General features: G+C 45.2%; 1 long non-coding RNA gene across 1 annotated transcript; it reads left to right on the top strand.

The window, feature by feature from the left end:
* LOC121148797 lies at nucleotides 1-23,795 on the top strand. The gene is made up of 3 exons (XR_005882594.1): nucleotides 1-58; nucleotides 3,533-3,536; nucleotides 23,757-23,795. It is a non-coding gene; the product is annotated as an uncharacterized LOC121148797 (long non-coding RNA).
* Nucleotides 23,796-24,097: the final 302 nt, after the last annotated feature.

The following is a 24,097-nucleotide window of genomic DNA, read 5'->3' on the forward strand; positions in this document are numbered from 1 at the left end:
TACGTTGAAAAGCCAAGAGACTCAATACAGAGACTGTTAGAACTGATACGAGAGTTTGGTTGAGTGGCAGTGTACAAAATAAACAAAAATCAACAGCCATAGTGTATGCAAACAGCCCCCAAGATAGAAGGAGATCTAACCAACATAATACCATTCAAAGTAACAAAGAAAAGTGTGAAGTATCTAGAAATAAATCTAACAAAAATTGTAGGAGATCTTTTTGAAGAAAACTAGACATTACTTTAAAAAGAAATTGAACAAAAACTCAAAAAAAATTAGTAACATGCCATGCTCTTGAATAGGTAAAATCAATATCATTAAAATATTTATAGCACCAAAAGCAATATAAATTCAATGCAATCCCAATCAAATTGCCGAAAACATTCTTCATGAAACTGGAAACAATGATACAAACGTTCATCTGGAAACAAAAAAACCCACAAATAGCTAGAACGATTCTGAAGAATAGAAATTTAACAGGGGGAATCACAATTCCTGTTCTCTGGATATACTACAGTGTAGTTGTTATCAAAACAGCTTTGTACTGGCCCAAAGACAGAGAGGAAGACCAGTGGAGCAGAATAGAAGTAACAGAAGGAAACCTATGCAATTATGGCCAAATAAACTTTGACAAAAAGACAAACAACAATCCAGGCTAAGGGGAAGGTCTCTTCAATAAAGGCTGTTATGACAACTGGTTGATAGCTTGCAGAAACACAAAGATAGACCCGCATCTATCACCATGCACTAAGATCAAACATAAATGAATACAAGACCGAAAACTAAATCCAGAGACCTTCAAACTTTTGGAAGAAAATGTTGGAAATACCCTGCAAGATCTAGGAGTAGGTCCTGATTTCCTAAAATGGACACCAAAAGCAATAGCAATCAAGATTAAAATAAACAAATGGGACCTCATCAAGCTAAGAAGCTGCTGCACAGCAAGGGCAAGAATTACAAAGTAAAAAAGCAACTCATGGAATGGGAGATGATCTTTGCTCACTGCATAGGTGATAGAGAGCTAATCTCCAGAAAAAACAAACAAACAAACAACAACAAAAAAGAAACAAAGAATCCCAAAACAACCAAAATACCAAAACAAACAGGCCACTCAAGAAATGGGCATGGGAAATGGGCAGACATTTCACAAAGGAACAAACACAAATGGCAAACAATTATGAGAAAAAGGGCTAAAACTCTCTGGCAATAACAAAAATCCAAATGAAGACATCAATGCAGTGCCACCTGAGGCCTGTAAAATTGGACAACATACAGGCAAACACCAACAACACTTGCTGGAAAGGATATGGAGAAAAGAGAACGCTACTCCATTGTTGGTGGGACTGCAGGTTGGTACAGCCTCTATGGAAATCAGTATGGAGAACACACAAACAACTGAAAAATCTGCATACCTTGTGACCCAGCAATAGCACTCCTAAAAATATATCCAAAATACCGGTTATACGAGAAACCAACATGTACCCCTATGTTCATAGCAGCACAATCAGTAATTGCAAAAACATGGAAGCCACCGAAATGCCCATCAATAGAAGACTGGATAAGAAATCTATGCTTCACCTATTCCATGGAATACTACTCAGCTCTTAAAAGAAAAAAAAGGAAAAAAAGAAAAAAAAAAAAAAAAGAAATGCAGGGCCGAAATGGAAAATATCATTCTAAAGGAAAAGAGCCAACCCCAAAAGATTAGATACCACATGTTTGCTTTAATTTAACCTATAATTATTTTAAACCTGTAATTAATACTGTCTCAACCGGTTTGTTTTCAAAAATTTTAAAAGCTATTTACTTTCAAAACCTTTTGCTAATCAGAAATGGGGCAGCAGAGTACAGAAATCTTCAATCTCGTTAGCATGTGTGAGGAAGACGTGTATTGTAACCTATTAGGAAAATAATAAGTAACTTATTGGCAATAGATTCAAAAGAGCATTAGACAATAGTTAAACTAGAAAGATAGACAGGGGGAAACAAGAGCAACCCTAAAAACCTATTAACAGGAGGTCAAATGCACAGAGCAGGGGGGCACCCCAGAGTGGAGTATGGGGACAGGATGAGGATTGTATCCCAACCCTGGAGACTCCTGGATCCCCAAAAAGGACTATCAGTACAGGCACCAAGGACTGTGTCTCAACTGCCAAAGAGACCATGGGGATCTGGAATGCTTCGGCGCCCTAAAACTCAGAGGGCAACCCCCCCCCCCCCGTTTGAATCTACCACAGGTAATGAAAAAAGCCTGAATTCTACCTCGTAGGATCCAAGGTCATTGAAACAATAGCCAGCAACCCAGAACAGTCCTCAGAATCAGAAGAACAGTAAACTTCCTTCAGGACTAGGGAGGGGAGCTTTCTCTGGTCCTAAATTAGTTCCAACTTTGGGTCTCTACCCTCTCTGCAATGACCATCAGGGTCACTCCAGAGCCCCCTCCCACAAACACACACACACACACATGTGCACACACACACATTAGAATAGATAGAGAATTACAAGGAAAGCTTTGTCATATTGGACTCACACATACCTTACTAGGTGGGACAGAAAGAGTAAGTACTCCTCAACAAGGTATTGAAGATTTCTCTACACACCCCTCCTATAACTGTTTTGCACCACAATTGTTCAAATGTCAATGGAGTGGTCACAGGTTGTGATTAAGAACTGGCATTGTTTTCAAAATACTGTTTACTCAATCCTATGTCAATTAATACCATAACATTGTATATTGTTGCTGATGTTATGTTGGGGCTTTTAATCGGTCAGGATTTTACTCTGTTCACTCTACCTTCAGACTAGAGAAGGTATCCCCAAGAAGCCGTTGAACTTATCTGGACAATAAGATGCTGGACTCTATGCTTGCAATGAAGAAATCTCAAAATAACTTGAACTGTTGTTATGCAACAAGGTGGAGGAATCCACTATAGGGGAAGAGTTATGCAGGGCGGGGGGGGGGGTGAATTCCAGTACCTATAAAACTGTATCGCATAATACAAGGTTATTAATAATAATAATATTAAAAAGAAAAGTTTTGGCGAGCGACAGATAAGCCCTTATGGCCTGGTGCAGAAAGGGGAAGGTGGCTCAAGTTCTGCTTTCTGTGGTCTTCCAACCAACATCCCTCCAAATCTCTGACACACACAAATCATCCACGCAGGAGAGTTGTTGTAAGAGTTGGATGTCCATTGGATTTTATGCCAGTTCTCAAGGGGTTGTGGAGCTCCAGACGACTGGAGGCTGGTAGGCATGGGGATGGATGAATTGTACCAACAGGAAGGTGACAACACAGCAACTTTCGTGGGCCATGACCTCAGCTTTCACTCTTGCATCAACAAAGCCCATTATGCTGTGCTGGTAGAGGAAGGGTCAGGACTGGCTACTGCTCTGTGACCCCACAGGGCTCTGTGTCTGTAGCAGCCATCCACTCAGCAGCAGCCTGGTCATAGTCAGCCCGAATGCTACAGCCTCAACATTCTAGAAAACCCCTTGGAACAGAGAGAGTCTTTTGGCCCGGTGCAGAAACCAGGCAGGTGGCTCAAGCTCTGCTTTCTGTGCTATTATCCCAACACCCCTCTGCTTCTTAGCCCTAAAATCATACACACAACCCCACAGGTCCTATCAGGGAGGAGTGCAGCCTATGTGGGAGCCAGCTGTCCATGAGTGAATGGGGCTTGGGTGTCTTCCGAGTGGAAGTGTGCCAATAATGTGAAAATTTTGGGAAGCCCAGAGCTTTTGAAACACTGTTACTAGGAAAGTGTTTCTCCCAGGTTGTGGTCTCATTGTCATTCTCTTAGATTCATGTACAGAGGATGACCATAGCCCTGGCCCACAATGAAGAGTCCTTTAGCCATTACTGAGAGAAAATTCTTCTGGGTAGCACAGGGAGGGATCAACAAAAATGGTTTGACACAGCGTTAGGACTGTCCCATATATGAAGTAGGAACACTGTGCAGCGAGTTCATCTAGGAGGGATAGAAGCTCTGGTGAATCTGGGAATCATGTTGTAGCAAGCAGTTGCCAATGCGGTGTATGTGTGTTTGGGAGGGATGGCTGTGCCATTCTATTAGTTTTGCATCTATAGGATTGTAAGCCAGCTGCCACATGTGGTGTGTAGCTCCAGATGGCAGGATGCTCTCAGTATGGGGGTAGATGAGTTGAACCAATAGGCAAGTCACAGCACAGCAAATTTATTGGACTGTGACCTCAGCCCTCAATCTTGCTTCACTTACCTAAGCCCATGCGACTGAAACTATATAGGGACCATTAAAATTGGCTGCTTCTACATGAACTCACAGGGCTCTGTGGCTGTACCAGCTGTTCTAACAAGAGCAGCATGGACATAAGCAGAGGAGAATACTAAGGCCTCATCATTCTGGAAAAGCCATGGTGACAGGCAGGCCACTTTTGACATGGTGCAGAAAGTGGGCAGGTGGCTCAAGCTCTGCTTTCAGTTTTCTTCCCCTCAACTACCATCTGCTCCAACAAACGCACATCCCCATAAGCCCTAACAGGAGGATGTCCAGCCTCTGTGAAATCCAGCTGCCCGTTAGTGTATAGGGCTTTGGGATCTAATGAGTTGGAGTGTGCTAATGTGCAGGAAAAGGAGTGCAACATTGGTACTATGAAACTGGTTTCATTGTCATGCTCTTTAGAGTCACGTAGGCAGAAAATGGCTATAGTTCTGTGCAACAATGAACAATACTTGACTCACTCTGAACACCAGATTCTGCTAGGTAAAACAGAGACCAATGAGAAAGGTTTGACACAGCGTTGGGGCTGTCCAATGCATTATGAAAAAGGTGCACTTATCAGCACGGTTGAACCAAGAGGGACAAATGCATGTCAAAAGCTGAAGTGGGCACGCTGCACAGCGAGTTCAACAAGGAGGGAGAGAAGCTGTGGTGAATCTGGGATTCATGGAGTAGCAGGCAATTGCCAATGGGGTGTATATGTGTTTGGGAGGGATGGCTGCGCCGCTCTAGTAGTTTCGCATCTATAGGATTATAAGCCAACTGCCACAGGTGGTGTGAAGCTCCAGATCACAAGAAGCTCTCAGGCATGGGGGTGGAGGAGTTGGACGATCAGGCAGGTGACAGCACAAGTTTGGTGGCCCCTACCTCAGCCCTCAATCTTGCTTCACCCACCTAAGCCCATGCGGCTGTAAAAATATAGGAAGCATTCCGATTGGCTGCCCCTCCATGTCCTCACAGGACTCTGTGTTCATACCAGCAATCAAATTGGGAGCTGCCTGTTCATAAAATGCCTGGAATGCTACAATCTCAGCATTCTGGAAAAGCCATGGCTGCAACAGACCCTTTTTGAGCTAATGCAAAAAGCGGGCAGGTGGCTCAAATTCTGCTTTCTGTGGTCTTACCACAAAATGCCGCTCCTGCCCCGCTCACCATCCCTTTCTCACACAGACTCACAAACATTGCCATAGGCCCTATGAGGGAGTATGTTCAGCCTCCTTGGAATCCAGGAGCCCATGTGTATATGGAGCTTAAGGCACTACTGAGTGGAAGTGTGCTAATATGCTGAAAATGACAAATCCAGTAATTTTGCAACACTGATACTAGGAATACATTTCTTCCGGGTTGTGATTTCTTTGGGATTCTGTTTAGAGTCACGTATGCAGAGGATGAGCATACGTTTGTGTCACAACAAACACTTCTTGAGCCACTACAGAGACCACTTTTGTCTAGATAGCACAGGGACCCACAATAATAGTTTGACCCCGTGTAGAAGTGGTTCTTGTGTGAAGTGGATGCCATGCCCAATGAGGTCCAACTATGGGGTACAGATCCAAGTCAAAGCTGTCTTCCATCTTGGATTCCTGAGGTAGCAAGTAGTTGCCAAAAAATGCGTGACGGGGGTAACTGGTGTCTGTGTAGGGTGGAGCATTGTAGCAGTGTGACAGCCATAGGATTATAAGCAACTGCCCCAAGTGGTGTGGAGCTCCAGATGACAGGGAGCTCACAGGCATGGGGGTGGGGAGGGTTGGACCATCTGGCAGGTGACAGCACAGCAACTTTTGTCAATTATGACCTCAGCCTTCACCCTTGCTTCACTCGCCTAAGCCCATGTGGAATTCCAGTCCTGGAAGCATCCCGATTAGCTGCCTCTCTATGACCTACAGGGATCTATGGCTTTCCCAGCCATCCACTCAGCACCACCTGATCATAAGCAGCCGGGAATGCTCTGCCCTCAGCATTCTGGAAAAGCCATGGTGACGGACAGGCCACTTTTGGCCTGGTGAAGAAATCTGGCAGGAGGCTCAAGATCTTTCCGCAAACTACTCTCATCCATAGCCCTGGCCCTGGCCATTCCTTCCCCCTCTCTCACCAACACACATACACATTCCACAAGCACTACAGTGAGGATCTCTTACCTCAACGGACTCCAGCTGTCCGTGACTCTATGGTTCTTGGGTATCTAACCAGTGGGACAATGCCCATATGCTGAAAATGGAGTGAAGCCCAGGACTTTTGCAACAATTTTATTGGGAAAACATTTCACCTGTGTTGTGGTTTCATTGTCATTCTCTTAGAGTAACATACGAAGAGGATGGCCATAGCCCTGTGCCACAATGAACAGTACATGAGCCACTCTGATGACCTCATTCAGCTATATAGAACAGGGATCCACAAGAATGGTATGCCACATTGTTCAGGCAATCCATTTTATGAAGTTGGTGCCCTGCCCAGCGAGGTCCAACTATAGGGGACAGATCTATGTCAGAAGCTGTAGTGCATCTTGGATTCTTATTGTAGCAAGCAACTGCAAAAGAAGTGCATGGCAGGGTGTTGTATGTGCATGTCTGTGTGGTGGGCCATTGCAGCAATTTGGCAAATATAGTATTGTAAGCCAGCTGTCACATGTGGTGTGGAGCTCCAGATGACACAAAGCTCTCAGGCATGGGGGTAGAGGAGTTGGACCAACAGGCAGGAGACAGCACAGCAACTTTGGTGGACAATGACATCAGCCTTCACGTAGTCTCATGTAGCTGTACCAATATAGAGAACATCAAAATTGTTGGCCCCTCTGTGACCTCACAGGGCTCTGTGGTCGGAACAGCCATCCAATCAGCAGCCACCTGATCATAAGCCTCCCGGAATGCTATGGCTTCTTTATTCTGGAAAAATCATGGTAACAGAAAGGCCATTTTTTGCCTGGTGCTGAAAGCCTCCAGGCGGCTTAAGTTCTGCTTCCTGTGGTCTCCTTCAAATTGCCATTCAGCCCCTTTCCAGCATCCATTTCCCACACACACACACATATCTCCACAGGCTCTACGAGGTAGGATGCCAGAACTGTTGATTCCAGCTGCTCATAAGTGTATGGGGTATGAGGTCTACTGAGTGGAAGTGTGCTAATACGCTGAAAACAGAGTGAAGACCAGGGCTTTTGCAACACTGTTACTATGAAAATGTTTCACACATGTTGTGGTTTCATTGTCATTCTCTTTAGAGCCATGTAGGCAGAGGATGGCCATAGTCCTGTGCCACAACTGACAGTCCTTGAGGTACTACAAAGACCACATTCATATAGATAGAACAGGGGAGTGCCCAGAGGAATGATTTGAAACTGCATGGGGAAGGTCCCTTGTTTAAATCAAATCACCATTCAGCTCTTTTCCAGCACTTGTTTAAAGTGTGCGCCCTGCTTAGTGAGGTCCAGCTATGGGGGACAGATCCCTGTCAGAAGCTGTGGTGCATCTTGGTTTCTGGGGTAGCAAGCAGTTGCCAAAAAGTGCGTGACAGTTGGCACATGGTCTGTGTGTGTTTGTGGTGGATTACTGTAACAGTGTGATAGGCATATGATTTAAGCCAGCTGCCACAGGTGGTGTGAGTTCCAGATGACAGGAAGCTCCCAGGCATGGGGTTGGATGAGTTGGACCAAGAGGCAGGTGACATTATATCACGTTTGGTGGACCGTGACCTCAACCCTCACTCTTGCTTCACTCACCCATGCCCATGTGGCTGTCCAGGTATAGGCAGCATCGCATTTGGCTCCCTATCCATGACCCAGCAGGGCTCTGTGTTCATATCAGCCATCCAATTAGCAGCTGCCTGGGCATAGGTGGCCTGGAATGCTACAGCCTTAGCAATCTGGAAAAGCCATGGCTACAGACAGGCCCCTTTTAGGCTAATGTGAAAAGTAGGCAGGTGTCTCAAGCTCTGCTTTCTGTGGTCTTCCACACAACACAACTCCGACCCAGTTTTTGCCAAGCCTTCACTTCCCAAAACACACACATCTCAACAGTACCTACCAGGGAGCAAGTCCAGCCACTGTGAAAGCCAGCTGTCTGTGAGTGTATGTGGCTTGGGTGTCTACTGATTGAGAGTGTGCCAATATGCTAGCAATGTCATGTAGTCCTGGGATTTGCAACTCTGTTACTAGGTAATCATTGTACCCAGGTTGTGGTTTATTGTCATTCTTGCTTGGAGTTCCATAGATAGAGAATGGCCATAGCCCTGTGCCACAAGAGAGAGTCCTTGATCCTCTGTGAAGACCACATTTGTCTAGGTAGAACAGGGAGAGACCCACGTGATTGGTTTGACAACGCATTGGGGTGGTTTCTTATATGAAGTGTGTGCCCTGATCAACGAGTTCCAACTATGGGGCACAGGTCCATGTCTGAAGCTTTAGCGCATCTCAGATTCCTGGGATTGAAAGCAGCTGCCAAAGAAGGGCATGGCAGTTGATGTGGGTGTTTGTGTGTGTGGAGAGAGCCATTGTAGCTGCAAGTTGGTGGACCATGACCTCAGCTCTCTCTCTTGATTCAGTTATGTAAGTCCATTCGGCTGTCCAGGTACAGGCAGCATCGTATTTGTTTGCCTCTCCATGATGAAACAGGGCTCTGTGGCTGTAACCAACTGCCAATCAGCAGCTGCCTTGTCATAAGTGGCCCGGCATGCTGTGGCTTCAGCAGTGTAGAAATGCCATGGTGATATAATGGCCACTTTTGGCCTGGTGCAGAAATCGGGCCAGTGTCTCAAGCTCTGCTTTCTGTGGTCTTCAGCACAACGCCTCTCTGTCCCAACCCCTGCCAAACCTCCCCCTCCCCCACACAGACACACATACACACAGACTACCACAGTGGATCTACAGCCACCATGGGAGCCACCTGCCTAGCATTGTATGGGGCTTGGGTGTCTACCAAGTGGGGATGTGACAATATACTGAAAACGGTGTGAAGCTGCAAGCTTTTGCAACATTGTTACTTAAAAATTGTTTCCCCTGGTTGTGGTTTCATTGTCATTCTCTTTAGAGTCACATAGGCAGATGATGGCCATAACCCTCTGCACAATGGACAGTCCTTGAGCCACTCTGCAGACCACATTCATCTAGGTAGAAAAGGGACCCAAGAGAATGGTTTGACACACAGTCAAAGTGGTCCCTTTTATGAAGTGGATGCTCTGCTTAGTGAGTTCTAACTATGGGGAACATGTCTATGTCATAAGCTGTATTGCATCTTGGATTTCTGGAGTAGTAAGCAGCTGCCAAAAAAGTGAATGGCAGGTGATGTTGTTGTGTGTGTATGGTGGTTGGCTATTTTATCAGTTTAACACCCATAACTTTGTAAGCCTACTCCCCTAGGTTGTTTAAAACATTGGGGGCACTCACAATATCCTGTCCTGTGTTTGGCCCTTTGCCTTGATTGGCGTGCCTTAGTGATCTTTAAGATGATTGGATAGGATTGATATATATATGCCAGGGCTTTGGGGGTGTGAGGATTCGGCTTCTGCCAAACGGAATTAATGGACATAATGGTTTCACAGAAGGTCTGACTAAAACACCTCTGAGACGCTTTCCAGTGTTGAGTGATTTCTTCCATAAGAGGGGAGAGCCCAATAATTGGTGCTGTAACTCAGATACATGTCAGCTGGTGAGCACCAAGAAGTTAAGCAGCTGAACAGATCGATCAGAGAGTCTCTTACAGTGGGAATTAGTTTACAACTGAGCCTTTTGCTCAGGAAGCCACAATAGGTGGCTCGAGTTAACCTCGAGCCACGTTAACCTCGAGTTCATGGTTTAGCAACCAGTCAAGTTCATGGTTTAGCGAACAGTCAAGTTTGTGATCTAGTGAGGAGTCAAGTTCACGGGTTAGCGAAGAGCAAATGTGTTAGAAATATGGGCAATTTAACGTCTTCAATGCAGGAAGAAGCTTCCTTAAAAGGAGGAAATAGCAGTGAAGAATACTCAGACTCAGGCAGTCTGGTGGTAACCTCTAGTGAGGATATTGATGAGCTCGTACAGAAATTCGACACTGCCATAATGTAATCAGAAAGGTTTATCTTGTAGCCAGCTCCCCCTGCAGGAGACCCCCCCGACTCACGCAAACTCTGCTGCCCTTGCAGTGCCAGGAGAGAAACTGTGCCCTTCCCTCACCTCAGGGTGCAAGTTCATGTCACAATTTTGCAGAGGCAGGCCAAGTGTTTCCAGTTACAGAGGATAGAACACAAAATCCCCCAGTTCGCTTCTGGGTCTCACTTGATTTCAAGTTAATTAAAGATTTAAAGACCGCAGTTGATTCCTGTAGTATTCATTCCCTCTTCACCCTCACGGTGCTGGAACAGATAGCAGGCTTGGCATTGACCCCTGATGATTGGAAAAAAAATAGCTAAAGCCACCCTGTCCCCTGGACAGTATTTGGTCTGGCGCTCAGCCTGCTGAGATTTAGCACTAGACACCACTCATCGTAATGACCAAGCAGTGAAACCTGTATGGGATGTAGACTTACTCCTTGGGAAAGGTGTTCAAGTGGGACAGGAAAACCAAATAGATTGTCCCAAGCCTGTTTATGCCCAGATAGACACCATAGGGTGCAACGTTTGGAGGGCCCTTCATAGCAAAGATGATCTGCACTTATCCACATCTAAAGCTATTTATGCATGTGTACAAGCTCCATTTATGTTTATTGCTTTTACGAGTGCTAATGTTACCTTTTTGAACTGCTCTGCAGTTAAGTGAGCCCTTAGCCAGAGTTGAAATGGCTCAAGCACTGAGGTGCTGGTGAGCATTCCACAGCTTATTCCCATGCCCATTCAGGTGAAAGAAAGTGACCTTCAGGTTCTTATAATTTGAGTTAGGAACAAAGATCCCATATATTAGCCATAAATAGCACAAAGTATAGTTTGCCATGATAGAGCAATGGACAAATTGGATACTAAAGGGTCTTTTTCCATTGCATGCCAATGGGCTGGTATAGTAGGCCTGAGCCTTATCTTATTGATTTTCATCCTTTGGGGTCTGCAGACGCTTCATCTGTGACTGAGGTCACAGTCCACCAAATTTGCTGTGCTGTTGGTCCAACTCATCCACCTTCATGGATGTGGCGTTCCTGTAATTTGTGGCTGCTGGCTTACAATGCTGTTTGCTTCAAACTGCTACAACATCCCACACACCACCCCTGTGCTCCCCCACACCTCCTTCTACACGCTTCTTGCTACCACATGACTCCAAGATGCATGGCAGCTTATGCCATGTATCTGTCCCCCATTGTTGGCCCTGGCTGAGCAGGGTGCTCACTTCATACCAGAGACAGCCCCAATGTTGTGTTACGCTGGAGTCCAGCTCAGGGAAGTTCAGAGCTCAGGAAGGGTGTGTGGAGATTGTGATAAAGAAAGACACAGACACAGCCATTTGGTGCATTCTCACAACAGCTCAAGGAAAAGCTGTGCTCATAGCTTCTGCACAAGTAACTGATTATTCTATTTTTACTTCAAGTCTAAGGGGGCAGGTACAGACATTTGGTTATTCCTTCTGCACTTCAAGGCTAAGCAGGTGTCCCTAAAGAAAATTCTGCAAAATACTGTATCCACATTCTTCAAAGCAAACCATTATTTACTCTTCAACTGTAGCCATGGAGTAACAGGCAGGACTTCAAGGCCAAGGCACATGAGATTAGCTGCTAATTAGTAGTACATTTCTACCACATTTCTATTTCTATAATTTACCCATTATTTATTGGTAAAAAAGTTTACAAGGGAAAAACCTAAAATCTAAAACAGAAACTTCAAATGTTAAATCCCCTCACAAATATAGACTCCTACAACCCCATAAACAATAAAGCATTTTTCATTAATAAAAGCATCCTTAATTCCTCTAGCTAAAAATTATAAAAGCAGCTAAAACAATTACATTTTCTATGCTCCAAAACATTGCAAAGAGAGGCTAGCCTTTGCGATAACAATGAATATATTTATTGCTATAGCAGTTTCAGCAATCACTTCTATTACATCCATTACTTTGTAAATTTCTTATTAAGCCATTTAGCAGAAGGCATGCTATCTGTCTGGTTCCAAGATCAGGGCAATCAGTACGTACATAAAAAGGTTTCCAGAAATATCATGGGTTTAATTGTACTCCTGTGTGCATATAATGGCCTAATCAACAAAACATTATCAATAGCATTTACTCTCAAGTTCAGCTGTTTCTCTAAAATTTCATGCCTACACGCACACAGCACAGATTGCAGCAGTGTGAAACCATTCTTGTGAGTCTCTCTCTGTTCTACCTAAATGATTGTGGTCTCCATAGAGGATCAAGGACTCTCCCTTGTATCACAGGGCTATGGCCATCCTCTGTCTACATGACTCTAAAGTGAATGACAATGAAAGTACAAACCAGGATAAATGTTTTCCTATTAAGAGTGTTGCAAAACTACTGGGCTTCACTCTGTTATCAGCATATTGGCAAATTCCCACTCAGAAGACAAACAAGCCCCATACACTCATGGACAGCTTGCTTACACGGAGGCTGGATTTCCTCCCTGGTAGGTCCTGTGGGGATATGTGTCAGGGTGGGAGGGTCAGTAGCGGTAGTATGGAGGGGCACTGAAGGAAAGATGACAGAAAGCAGAGCTTGAGTCACCTGCCTGCTTCCTGTGCCATGACAAAATGGGCCTTTCTGTTGCCCTGGTTTTTCTAGAATGCTGAGGCCATATTATTTGGGGCCACTTATGACCAGGCATGTGCTGATTGGACAGCCGGTACAAGCACAGAACACTTTTTGGTCACGGAGGGGCAGCCAATCCGGATGCTCCCTGTATAGGCACTGCTAAATAGACGTAGGTGAGTGAAGCAAGAGTGAGCGCTGAGCTCAAGCTCCACCAAAGTTGCTGTGCTGTCACCTGCCATTTGGTCCAACTTATCCACCACCATGCCGGCGAGCTTCTTGTCATCTGGAGCTCCACACCCCCTGTGGCAGCTGGATTATAATACATGGGAATCAGACTGCTACAAAAGCCCACCCCCACACACTTGCACCACCAACACGCCCTTTTAGTGACAGCTTGCTACTACTCTAGGAATCGAAATGCAGGACAGTGTCTGGAATGTATGGCAGCCCATAGTAGGACATCACTGAACAGGGCGACAACTTCCTACAAGGGACAGCCCCAAGGATGTGTCAAAGCATTACTCTGGGTCCTTGTTCTACCTAGACGAATGTGGTCTCCATAGTGGTTCAAAGACTGTCCGTTGTATCACAGGGCTATGGTCATCCTCTGTTGATGTGCCTCTAAACTGAATGATGGGAACGGGAAAAAGGTGGCTGACATCTAAGAGCTGATAAAAGGTGGAGCATGGAGAGAGCAGGACACATCCAGCACAGGAACAAACCAGGACACAGAATTGCAGGTAGAGGAGTGGGAAGGTCACTGGACTTCACTGAAGTAAGAATATCAACAGAGATTGGAGGGACAGCCAGAAAGAGAACAAAAGGAAAGGCAGCACGTCGTGCAAAACTTAGTGAGCTGTGGTCCCAGGCAGGGGGAATGCCCATGTAGTCTCAGCCGATCCAGGGAAGACAAAGGCAGCTACAAAAACAAATCCCCACACGAGCTGGAGCCTCAAACCACTGGAGTCCTGTAAACCTTTAAAGGTGGCTACAGGTTTGAACATAGGGTCCATCAACCTCTGCAGAGGTTGTGGACAAGCAGGGAAGGGGGTCCATCAACCTCTGCAGAGGTTGAGGACAAGCAGGGATGGGGGTTCCAGCAGCACACATTTCAACAGGTCAGCACTATTGAGAAAGTGCAGAGGGGGCTGGAGCCTTGCTCTTGGGCTGGGTCTCAGAATCTCAATTCCAAACTTTGGTTTAGTGACAGAAATTTCTGCTGTGCTCAACCTGAGCAGGTGAGGCCTGAGAGGTGGGGCACCACACCACAGAATCTGCCAACCCAGAAAGAGGTGTAGGTTAAGTACAGACACAGATGAGTACCTTACAACTGGGGCGCATCTTTGAGAGTGTACAACAAGGAGCGGAGCCTCACTAGGTCCAGGCCACTGAGATTTCCTAACCCAGCTAGGGGCTATGGAATGTGAGCAGCAGGCAGATGGAAGCTCCAGCGGAACACCCTGCTCTGCTCAGCTCCAACTCCAGAGGTGGGGTGGCACTGCTCCACACAGTCAGACAATGAGGACCAATGCACAGGATAGCTGGCTTGGAGGGACATGACAGTGTGTCAGTGCCTTTGAGAGAGTGTAACAGGGAGCCTCACAAGGCCAGGGCACACAGAGCTTTCCTAACCCAGCTAGGGGCTGTGGATTTTGAGCATCAGGTAACTGGAAGCTCAGGCGCAACCCCCTGATGTGCTCAGCTCCTTTCCCACAGGTGGGGCACTATACAACAGAGTCAACTGATCAGGACAGAGGTGTGGGCTAACAGAAAGATGACAATGTATCTCACAGTGGCTTTGAAAAAGTGCAACAGGAAAAGTAGCCTCGCATTAGGGCCTGGGCCACAGAGCTTTCTGAAGCAGCTCAACAGAGTCTGCTGACCAGGGTGTAGATGCAGGCAAGCGAGCCACAGCAGTGTGTTTCCGAGCAGTGGAGCACATTTGTGAGAGTGTAGTAGGGTGTGGAACCTCAAGCTCTATATCCACCCAGAGCAAAGACAAGAAGCACAAATCTACAAAGTCTCTCGTCCACACTCTATCCCTGTTGGAAACTATCCCTGTTGGTTGTTTCTATATGTAAGAAACAACCTAAACAACTAGGTGCAGCAGAACTGGGTTGCAGAGATATAATCTCAGAGGCTTATGAAAAACCCAACACCCACCCCACCATCACCTGCTGTCCCCAATACAGCAAGAAGAATTAAACTTCTAACAACATACCTTTCAGCATTAGCTGGATCATACCACCTCCAGGCTACAGAACTGAGGGCAGCGGCCGAGGACAAGCAAGTTAGAGGCTAAAATCCCAAAATGACAAGATGTAGGGAGCCTGCATCCCATACCCTAGACGGATGGCAACGGACTGCTGCTTCCTCCTGTGCTAGAAAAAACAAGCCACAGCATGTCTGCTGTGATTGGCCCAGGGATGCTTGGATGGCGCGTGGACAGCACATGATGTGTGATGATTGGCCTGCCCGCTGCAGGCACAGGTGACCTCTATGTCGATTTGCCTGGTTATCCAATATATAAGGAAGCCAGAGAACCGGGGAGGGGTAGAGAGCATGCCTCAGAGGGAGAGAGCGCGCCTTGTGATGGTGTAGCTGCTGCTCGGTTGCATGGTGCCTGCTGTGCTGGTTTTGTTGTGTCTTCTCCACAATAAAGATTCTGCAAAGACAACAAGTGTCCGGATTTGACTTGCTGGCCAAGGGACCCTGACATCTGGTGCTGTTACTGGGATCGGAACTACAGGTAAGCCGTAGCTGGGAATAAGAGCCCAGGGAGTCACAGAAGCGGGGAATGTGAAACAGAGCTGAGCAAGGACTCAGGGAGCTTGGAAGCGGGGAGATTGAAAAGGAGCTGAGCAGACTCAGGGAGCTGCCTTGAGAGGGAAGCATATGCTAGGTACGCTGGATGGCAACAAGAGTAAGCTCACCAGAAGTGGTAACACTATGGGGAGTTCAAATTCTTCAGTACACATGTAGTGTTTACTGCAGATCCTACTGAAGAAGAATAGAACGCCAGTAAAGGCACAGACAGTACTTTCATTTTTGCAGATAGCACAGCGGCATGCTCCGTGGTTTCTAGAGGAGGGACTCCTAACGCTGCCGCAGTGGGAACGTTTAGGTCGAGACTTAGCCCGAGCGGCTCCGCATATGCCCCTACCACCAGGGATCGTAGGGTTCTGGATGTTCGTTAGATCTTGCCTAGCAGATAAGTCAGGAAAGTACTGAGAGATAATACAGGAGGGAGAGGAGGTTCTCCGAAACATGCAGGAAGAAGCCTCTACTTTGGGAAGGAGTGAACAGGGGAGTTCAGAATCTGCCCCATTCCTGTCACTCTATGGGGACAGGAAGTGCACAGCTCCATGGGCTTGCAGCTGAGCAATCAGTTTAATCAAGTAGGAAGCTTGCAAGCCTGGCATATTATGGGATATATATATTATGGGATATAAGTATGGGATATTCATGAAAAGGGATAGGCAAAGAAGAGAGGGAAATGTGGATCCTGTTAGTGCCCGACCCAAGATAGGACAGGGACTGGGTTTTCAGCAGGGGCCGCTGCCAAACAGCAGCCATTAAAAATCACTTGGGTGTGCGATGGACCCATGTGGGTGTCACAGTGGCCCCTTACCCATGAAAAACTGTTGGCTGCTCAGGAGCTTGTCACGGAACAATTAACCCTAGGGCATATAGTCCCCTCTACATCACCTTGGAATACTCCTATTTTTGTGATCAAGATAAAGTCAGGCAAATGGCGATTGTTGCATGATCTTCATGCCATTAATGCCACCATGCAGCCTATGGGTGCCATGCAACCTGGTGTTCCATTAGCCACTGCCGTTCCTAGAGATTGGTATTTAATTGTGATTGATATCAAGGGTTGTTTTTTTTTTTTTCTATACCTTTGCATTATCAAGATTCAAAGCGTTTTGCTTTTACATTACCTTCCATTAACCATCTAGGCCCAGATCAAAGATATCAGTGGGTTGTGCTTCCACAGGGTATGATGAATAGTCCCACTATGTGCCAATTATATGTAGCCCAGGCATTGTTCCCAGTCAGAAAAGAGTTTTCACATTTGTGCATTTATCATTATATGGATGATATCCTTGTAGCAGGAGAGCAGAGGGTAGAGGTGCAGGCCGCCTTAGTGTGCCTGAAGCAGGAACCAGCAGCCTGGAAGTTATATATTGCCCCTGAGAAGATTCAAGAGGGCCAAGATGTCAAATATTTGGGCCTGCATTTGACTGCTCGACCGGTGGCCCCGCTACAGGTAAATATTAAATTGGATGGGTTAAACACTCTTAATGACTTTGAACAGCTTTTGGGCCATATCAATTGGATTCGCCCGTACCTGCGTATTACCACCAAAGATTTAGAACCATTATTTTCCATCCTTCATGGAAGCCCTGCCCTGGATTCTCCTCAGACACTCATGCCTGCTGGGCGCAAAGCCCTAGAACTGGTGCAGCAGTGCTTACAAGAAGCACAGGTCAAGCGTTGTGATCCTACCCAACACTTATCTGTTTTAGTAATTCCAGAGAGTATTCCTGCTGCCTTATTGTGGCAAGGAGGACCATTAGTCTTGATTTAATTACCTATGCAACCCCCCAAAGTGCTGGCTGCCTTTCCTGAAGTTATGGGTCAAGTGATTTTGAAAGCTGTTGAAAGAGCTTGCAAAGCTTTTGGTATTTATCCTGCCATGTGTGTAATTCCCTATTCAAGGGCTATGATTGATGTTCTATGTCAGACTATGGATGTTTGGGCCATTTTAGCATCCTGTTTTGCCTTACAGTTTGATACTCATTACCCATCACATCCTTGGGTACAATTCTGCAAACAGGTGCCACTTTGTTTCCCTCAGATAGTCAAGGATAGGACCATACCCAATGCTGCAGTGGTCTTTACTGATGGTGCCAAAGGCGGGACTGGTGTAATGATTCGGGTACCCACATTTTTCCCTTAGCCATTGCTTTTTCTTCTCCGCAGTCCGCAGAGCTAGCTGCCGTTGCCCTGGCCCTGGGCCTTGTGCCTGAATCCTTGAATCTTTTATCTGATAGTCTCTATGTGGTGCATGCTTTGAAGTGCTTTTAGCTGGTGGAATATATTTTACCACGGTCCACCATCCATGAAGCTCTGTTCCAGTTTCGATAGCTTTTGTTGTCCCGAAAAAATCCCCTCTATATTGGTTTTATTCGTGCCCATTCTGCTCTACCTGGACCCCTGGCCCAGGGCAATACTATGGCTATGGCTGATGCTGCCTCTCAGTTTTTATTGGCACTTTCATTGGAAGAAGAAGCCCAGCATTTCCATCAGTACTGGCATGTTAGTGCCCGCACCCTAATGAAGTGTTTTTCTATTGCTCGGGGACAGCTCGGTCTATATTAGCGAATTTCAATCTTGTGCTCCTTTTCTTTCTCAATCTCATGTTGGTGTGTATCCACATGGTTTGTTACCCAATCATGTGTGACAGATGCATGTTACCATATTCCAAGCTTTGGTCATTTATCCTTTGTTCATGTCTCCATTGATACCTGCTCAGGAGTCCTGTTCGCCTCAGCCCATACAGTGAAAAGGTGCAGGATGTTATCTCGCATTGTTTGCATGCCTTCACCGCTTGGGCTGTGCCCCGTATGTTGAAAACGGAAAATGGCCCTGCTTATACAGCAAAGGCCTTTGCCACTTTTTGTGCAGAATTTGGTATTACACATTCCACTGTCATAACCTATAATCCCACAGGCCAAGCCATAGTGGAGCGTGCTCATTCCACCCTCAAAAATCTACTTATAAAACAAAAAGGGGGAGTAGGGGCCACCCTTTATCCCAATAGCCCCAAACATTAATTGGCCCTTGTCATTTATATTTATAATTTTTTTATGTGAAATTTGGATGGCTGGTCTGCTGCCGAATGCCACGCCCTGGGTTGCAGCATTACTCAGGAACAAGTGATATGGAAGGATGTGTTAACTAAACAGTGCAAGGTCCCGCATCCGGTGTTGAGGCAGATGCGATATGCAGTTTGTGCTTTTCCGCAGGATTCAGAGGCCCCTGTGTGGATACCAGAGCGCCTAATGAGAGTGGTGAGAGCCTCCGTGCCGGACAACATCCAAGATGAAGCCCTGGACGCTCGGGTCGGTGATCCTGCTGGTAACACTGCTGCCTTCCAGAACACTGAGCCAACAGCTTCAACTGTGGGCGATCGTGAAGGCATGGTCAGTGCCATTACTGGTGACCAATAGTTCATCAATGCTGCCCCCATTATTCAACACCAACGCGACTATTGGACTACTGGTGGTACCCCTGGAAAACCCCACAGAGCCATCCACACACCGGACAATTCAATTGTACGGATCGGTTTGTTTTCAAAGCCCCTCATGGGCAAATGGGACCAGACCTTGCATCCTATTGGTGAACCAGACCATTGGACAATTTCAGAGGAACAGCTCAGGAGGATGGGCACATCTCCTGACGGGTCAGGTACCCTGCTTTTTGCCCACACTCACAATGCGGGAACCATTTTGTGACTGGGAGTTTGTCAGCTCCTCCCTCGTTGTATGGACCAATGGCCATAGCCGCCAGAGTGGACTGGCTGCCAGAGCACTGTCACCCTTGTAGGGTGGCTCCTGGCTGAACTTGTCCAATCTGTTTCTGACTTATACCAATGACACCTTCCCGGGATACAATTTTTCCTACAAGGACCCAGTACAATCAGTGACATCCAGACCTTGGAATGCTTGGGTTTTATGTACCATTTATCACATTCAATGTCTGTTCATTTTGATAATTTGACTGCCGAATTGTGGACACAAACTCTTACCATTAACGCTATCAAGGTGGAAATTGCTTCTGTGGAACCATGGACTAATTCGTTGATAAAGTGTTTATCCTTTGCTAAGCAGTGGGCTGGAATGATTGGCGTATGCATGCTTGTGATGATCTGATAGCCTGGGCCATTCGCACTCTATGCAGATGCATTTTAGCAACAGCAGCAACAACAGGTGTTGTTAGTGCAGGTTGTCATGGCCTTGGCTAGACAAGAATGCCCTGAGGTATGGCTTAACAATATGGACTGGTAATCAAAGACGGGTAAGGATCCAGTAAGGCTCTACCAACCTAAGCCAGGCGCCACGAGCCATGTGGTTAGCTGATGACGGGTAAGGAGAGCCTACACCAGGACACCTAAGACAGGCACAGTCCTGTGATTAATAAAACAAAAGGGGGAGCTGTAGGGAGCCTGACTCCCACACCCTAAACTGACAGCACCAGACAGCTGCTTCCTCCTGTGCTAGAAAAAACAAGCCACAGCAAGTCTGCTGTGATTGGCCCAGGGGTGCGTGGATGGTGCGTGGACAGCGCATGATGTGTGATGATTGGCCTGCACAGTGCATGCACAGGTGACCTCTATGTCGATTTGCCTGGTTATCCAATATATAAGGGAGCCAGAGAACCAGGGAGGGGGGAGAGAGCGTGCCTCAGAGGGAGAGAGCGCGCCTTGCAATGGTGTAGCTGCTGCGCGGCTGCACGGCGGCTGCTGTGTTGGTTTTGTTGTGTCTTCTCCACAATAAAGATTCTGCAAGGACTACAAGTGTCCGGGTTTGACTTGCTGGTCAAGGGACACTGACAACAAGAAACTACAAAATGAGAAGTAGCAGAAAAAGTCATGACACAGAAGAAAGATTAAGCACTAGCCCCACCCAAAATTACAAAAAAAGACTAATCTCAATTTCTGAGATGTGAGATGAAGTCATAGAGAAATTATCAGATAAGGAATTTAAGAAAATAGTGATGAAATTCATCAGAGACAGAGAGAAGTTTGGGGAAGAGTCCAAGAAATTAAAAAACCATGTCATTGCAGAAATAAACCAACTCAGAAAGGGAATCCTCGATCTTGAACACAAAATTGAAAGCCTAACTAACAGAATGAACACAGCAGTGGACAGAATATCAGAAATGGAAGACAACGAGAATGAAAGTCAGCAGCTCATCAAACACTTGGAACAAACCTGAACAAAGCCAACAGGTCCATACAGGAAATGAAGGACAACCTCAAAAATCAAATATTAGAATAATTGGCCTTCCAGAAGGAGTAGAAAAGAGATAGGCTTAAAACGAGTGTTCAATGAAATGATACAGGAGAACTTCCAGAACACTGGAAATATAAATCCAGCAGAAATTCAGGAAGGTCCGAGAACCACCCATGGATCTGACCCCAAGAGACCCTGGCCCAGACATGTGGTCCTCATGCTCCCCTCAAGTGAACATAAGGAAACTATCCTAAGGCAAATAAGAAGAAAGGATAAAATTACTTTCAGAGAAGGCAAATCAGAATCACAGCCTATCTCTCAGAAGAAACACTACAGGCAAGGAGAGAATGGAGTAAAACCTTTCAAATCCTGAAACAAAACAACTGCAAACCAAGAATAATGCACCCAGTGAAGCTTTTGTTTGCATTTGAAAATGAAATTAAATTCTTCCACAGTAAAGAGAAACTTAAAGTATATGCCAGCATTAAACCAGCTAAAGAAAATCTCCTTAGGAATGTGCTACACACAGAAAGAAAAAATGAAAGTCGGAACCAAAATGGCAAATGGGAAGACCTCCCCACTAAAAACCACATGAGGAAAGTCAACCAATCAGAGATTCCAATAGAGGAAAACACACACACTAGCACGCTTACACATGCACATGGCAGCTCAATATCACAACCTCTCAATGTTATCACTAAACACAAATGGCCTAAATTCATCAGTCAAAAGACACAGATTAACAGAATGGATTAATAAACAGAATGCAACCATATGCTGCCTACAAGAGACACATCTAACCAAAAAGGATGCGGAGAAACTGAAAGAGAAGGGATGGGAAATGATATTTCATGCCAATAGAAGAGAAAAAAAAGGCCACAGAAGCTGTTGTAATCTCAGATGACTTAGACTTCAATGTGACAAACATCAAAAGAGAGAGAGATGGACACTTCATATTGCTGAAGGGAACCTTCCAACAGCAATTGATTACTATTATTACCATCTATACACAAAAACACGGGTGCACCAAAGTACGTGAAGCAATTGCTGATAGAATTAAGAGGGAACACACAAGAATCCTGGGGTACCGCAAAACTCAGTTAACAGCAATAGACAGATCATCAAAACAGAAATTTAACAGAGAAACAGTAGAACTCACACAGACAATAGAACTAATGGACCTGGTGAACATTTATAGAAACCTCCACCCTCAGACACAGAATACACATTTTTTTCAGCAGTGCATGTCACCTTCTCCAGAATTGACCACATGATAGGGCACAAAGCAAGCCTCACTAACTTCAAAGACATCGAAGTCATACAATGCTCTTTCTCAGACCACAATGGAGTGAAACAGGAAATCAACAAATCAATATGCCCCAGGAAGTGCATAAACACCTGGACACTGAACAACTAAATGAGCAGTGGGTCAGAGAACAAATAAAGGACAAGATCAAAACATATTTATGGAAACATGCAAAAAATAAAACACAACATTCCAGAACTTGTGGGAAACCACCAAAGAAGTCTTGTGTGGTAATTTCATAGTAGTTGGTGCATATGTCAAAGCCCAAGAAAGATACCAATTACAAGAATTAAACATCCACCTCCAGAAATTAGAGAAACAGCAACAAATAGACCCTTCAAACAAAAGGAAATAAGATATCATCAAAATAAGGGAGGAGATAAACCAAATAGAAATTAAAAAAAAAAAAACTATACACAAAATGAATGAATCAAAAAGCTGGTTCTTGGAGAAGACAAACAAAATAGACACCCCACTGGAATGACTGACAAAGAAAAACAAGAGAAAATGAGGATTAACAGCATCAAGGATGAAAAAGGCAGCATAAGAATTGACACTGCAACCATTAAGAAAATAGTTAGAAATTACTACAATGAACTATACTCCAACAAATGAGAAGACAACCAGGAAAAGGAAAGGTTCTTGGACTCCCACCACTTACCAAAACTTTGCTCAAAGTCAACAGAACACCTGAACAAACCCATACCTGAGGCAGCGATCAACTCAGTGATCAAAGATCTTCCAACAAAGAAAGTCCAGGCCCAGAAGTTTTCACTTCAAAGTTATCCAAAACATTCCAAGCAGAACGAACTCAATCCTCTACACAGTATTCAGAGCAAAAGAAAAGGAAGCAACACTTCCAAACTCATTCTATGAAGCCAACATCACCTTAATCCCAAAACCCGTAAGAAAACTAACAGAGAAGGAAAACTACAGACTGATATCCCTGATGAACATTGATGCTAAGTTTCTCAATGAAATCCTAGCCAATAGAATAAAAAGAAAGCAGACAGATCATTCATTCAGATCAATTAGGATTCATTCCTGGCATGCAGAGATGGTTCAACATTCAAAATCCGAAAATGTAATACACCACATCCAAATACTGAAGAACAAAAATCATATAATAGTATCAATAGACACAGAAAAGGCTTTTGACAAAATCCAGCACCACTTCATGCTGAAAACCCTAGCCAGGATAGGCATAGAAGGAACAATCCAGAACACAATCAAAGCAATATATGAAAACCCCAATGCCAGCCTCAGCCTGAATGGAGCAAAACTGGAACCCTTCCCACTGAGATCTGGAACAAGACAAGGATGACTGCTATCTCTACTGCTATTCAGCATAATCCTGGAGGTATTCGCTGAGGCCATAAGACAAGAGAAAGAAATCAAAGGAATCCAAATGGAAAATGAAAAAGCCAAGCTCTCACTATTCGCAGTCGACATGATTGTTTTCCTAGAATACCTAGACACGGAATACAGAAACTGCTAAAACTTATAAAAGAGTGTGGTAGGGTGGCAGGGTACAAAATAAGTGAACAAAAAACAACAGCCATATTGTATGCAAACAGCCCCCAACATGGAAAAAGATCTTGCTAATATCATACCATGCAAAATAACACAGAAGAGTATCAGGTACCTAGGAATTAACCTCACCAAAAATGTAGGAGATCTTTTTGAAGACAACCACAGTAAGCTTAAAAAAAAAAAAAAATTGAGGAGGACTTCAAAAGATGGAGAAACATCCCAGGCTCCTGGATAGGTAAAATCAATATCGTCAAGATATCCATACTACCAAAAGCAATATACACATTCAATGCAATCTGAAACAAAGTACCTAAAACATTCGTCATAG

The sequence above is a fragment of the Ochotona curzoniae genome, unplaced genomic scaffold, assembly GCF_017591425.1.
Source record: "Ochotona curzoniae isolate NIBS_2020 unplaced genomic scaffold, NIBS_Ocur_1.0 contig_1813, whole genome shotgun sequence".
In the NCBI taxonomy this organism is placed as follows: Eukaryota; Metazoa; Chordata; class Mammalia; order Lagomorpha; family Ochotonidae; genus Ochotona; species Ochotona curzoniae.